The 3346-nt window shown below is 45.7% G+C and overlaps 1 long non-coding RNA gene across 1 annotated transcript in view; it reads left to right on the plus strand.

Annotated features, from left to right (window-relative positions):
• The window catches only part of LOC106814468, a 44463-nt gene extending 43106 nt beyond the window's left edge, over window positions 1-1357 (plus strand). The window contains exon 3 of the long non-coding RNA XR_001394609.1: window positions 1244-1357. This is a non-coding gene — a long non-coding RNA (uncharacterized LOC106814468). The remainder of the gene's footprint in view (window positions 1-1243) is intronic.
• Window positions 1358-3346: the final 1989 nt, after the last annotated feature.

Genomic DNA, 3346 nt, shown 5'->3' on the forward strand with positions numbered 1-3346 from the left:
TGTGTGTGTGTGTGTGTGTGTGTGTGTGCGTGCGTGCGTGCGTGCGTGCGTGCGTGCGTGCGTGCGTGCGTGCGTGCGTGCGTATGTGTGTGTGCGTGCGTGCGTGCGTGTGTGTGCGCGCGCGCGTGTGCGTGCGCGCGCGCGCGTGTGTGCGCGCGTGTGTGTCCCCGACGTGCACGAATACCTCATGCGGTTCGTAAGGGAGTATCCAAACAGATACCTACTCGACCCCGTATTATTTTTCGTATTATTTTTTTAATTTCGAGAACAGGAGGATTACTGAGTCGAAATTGCAAGGGCGTGTAATTAAATAAACCGATAACGTCGTTATGCTAATTAAAATGGTTGTCATGGAGTCGTCGGCACCCAGCCGACGTTCACGCCGGATATCCTGCGGAAGTTGTTCAGTTCGAATTTTCAAAAGATCGATATGGATATCGTCATCGTTGTCGTCATCGTTCTTGCGTCAAAACAACAGCAACAACGTCGACAGCGACTATAAGACGGTGCGACAAGGCAGAGCTGATCGCTTTTGTTCACACTCGATGGCTGAATGCGTGCGTGTAAGATGCCGCTAGCCATAACATGCCGCTAGATGCCGCTGTCGCGCTCAGATGTTCATTAATTCTGTTAGGTTAGTGCTTGTAAGCGATAAAAAATCTTCGAAGAGGAGAAATAAATCATGCGGCGATCTGCCAAGTTATGCGGGCAGTATGTGTGTGAAGCATTGTTGTACGTCGAGGATAAACACGTTCGCAATCATTTTTGTTCCAGCGTTTATAATTATTTTTAGATCGAATTTTACCCAGAATTGAGTTTACGCGAACTTGAGGGAATAACTATAGCTATTTCAGACGGCGCGTCTAGTTCTCCATTAATAATAATTAGAAGATTTAATTAGTCATCATTCCACGATCAATTTGGATTAATGTTTATTGGATTAAAATTAGAACGGATATACTGAGGATTACAAGAATGGGATTGAAGTACGTGTACGTTAGACATGCGGTAATATAGCGGTCTGTGACTAGTTTTAATTGACTTCCTAGAAATTCCTTCCTTAAAATGTACGCCGGTTCACTTACGGTCAAGCTGGTACAAAAACTACAATTCTGCTCACCGTGTTCTCTGTTCAGCATACGCGTTTTTTCGAGCCAATTTAGTGTGATTAAGAGAGTATCTACAAAAATCCGATTTGGACGTCCTGTAGAGTGGATTCTAAAATTGTCTCGCTTTGCTGCAGGCGATGTAAAGCTCGGTCGTCCATATCGACAGATTATTAATTGCTGAAGACCTACGCATGAAATACCAAAAGTTGTCAACAAACGTTACCAAGCGCAATTATTAGATCTATTTCGATGTATATCCGTGCGAACATCATCAAGCCGACTGACGTCGCTGTACGAGAAAGTTTAACTGGTTATACGGTTTCCTCGTTGCTGCACCCACGTGTGCCTTGTATGTTTTTTAATTAGTTATTTATTATTTAGACCAGTATTTAGACGTTTATATATTAGCTAGACTATAGTTTGCGGCAGCAGAGCTGCATGTATGCCACGTATAGATGTAGAGCGAATACATTCATTCGACATTTTACTTCAGCGACGGAAGTGAATATATAGTGAAGTGATTCACGAATATTTGGTATAGCTGACTTTATATATATATATATATGTAACGAATTTCGGTCTGCCGCAGCATCACATCCCCGCGTTCTGCTCTCGGCGGCACGTCCCAGCTTCATATTATATTATATTATATTATCAGGAGTGAATAATAATAGATCTACAACATAGAATTACAAGAATAGATAGAATTACAACTGTTTCATAAACTGTACGATATAACCGCGTTGTGACCGACGCGATGTTAGAAGCACTATAAATAGTAATGGCTGTCATAAAACCTAAATGCCATTCGAAGCGCACGACACTTCAGGTGCAAACGTTATCACATTTCAGGCTTATGATGTCGTAGCTACTTATGATGTTTCTGACATCGGGTGTCCCTGCGTACGTGACAGCAGCCCCGTAGAGGACGAAGAGGTGTATGTCTCCATACAATGTCATGTCCCTGCCTGTAGCAGATGCGGAGATGTGCGTGTCTCTGGTATATCATCGCAGCTGTCATTAAAGAGCGTCCATGCGGGAATTCGCAAAGCAATTCTTCTCTACTTTCACTCTTCCTACAGACTTAGAGACTGAATTACGATGCTGACACGGCAGGCGGGATCGCACGGGCGTATGTTCAGCAACCCGCGAGCCTCTCTCGCACCACCGGTCACTTTATTCCGGCCGAGCTCCAGCCATATGCCGGACACACGTCTCAGCGGTGCAGACAAACCGCACGGGAAGACACCCTGCAGGTTGAGCGGCTTAGCGGAATTAATGCGGCGCGCAACAGAAGGTCTTTTTATGTTGGGTTGATGCGACCAAGACGCTTGAAAGACAGGCTTACTCTGCCGAGACGCGGGGATCAGGCCGTGAGCAACGGTGCAAGGGAATTGTTTGTTGGCTTTGCCCTTTGAGGCGGTCAGCGTGGGTTGTTGTTGCGGGTCTTTAGATGATAATGACAAGCACAGCACAATGCGGTCGCGTTGATCCTGCTGGATTTCGAGTGAAAGATTAAGTCATCCGACAGGCGCATGGTTACGCGCATAGAATAAGGCCGTGCAATCCCAGGGGACGGACAATTTGGCACGTGGAAGCGTTTTCTATTTGACCGCATCTAGTCGAAAAGTATCTGAGGTCATTTTTACTGCATGTAAAACAACACTTACTAGAGTGTAAAATAGCATGCAGTAGTAATAACAGCAAAAAGGATAGCATTATTAAATTATCCCCCCAACATAGACACTAACATCCTCGTTCGGATGAAACCCTATCTCTTCTCGTATTTTAAACCGTATCTTGTTTATTTAGAAGAGGCGCACTCTTCGTCCTCGAGTGCAGGAAGTCGTTGTCTGCGGCAAGTAATCAAGTATTCTCTCTTACGATGACACGCCGACATTCGAAACCGCGTTGTTTTCACTCAGGCAAAGGTGCCCTTAATGCCGGCATCTGCCTCGCGCTGTTCTCTGTGTGTAATTCCGTTCGGGATTATGTTACGGCACGTGAACTGCAGACAGAGCGTCTCGCTCGCTAGCACGCGCCCGCCCGATCAAAGCTACGGCGTTGGCGCGCCCTCACCTGAAGCGAGTAATTGGGGGAAACGAGGGGAAACAGTTGACAGTTACATCTCCCGACTTAGATCGTCGTTAGGATGTGTGTGTGTGTGTGTGTGTGTGTGTGATAATATATATAGTGAATATTATTAGTGCAGCAATAGTCGTCTCAGGAGGAGATAC

Source organism: Priapulus caudatus, unplaced genomic scaffold (assembly GCF_000485595.1).
Source record: "Priapulus caudatus unplaced genomic scaffold, Priapulus_caudatus-5.0.1 Scaffold26, whole genome shotgun sequence".
NCBI classification, from domain to species: domain Eukaryota; kingdom Metazoa; phylum Priapulida; class Priapulimorpha; order Priapulimorphida; family Priapulidae; genus Priapulus; species Priapulus caudatus.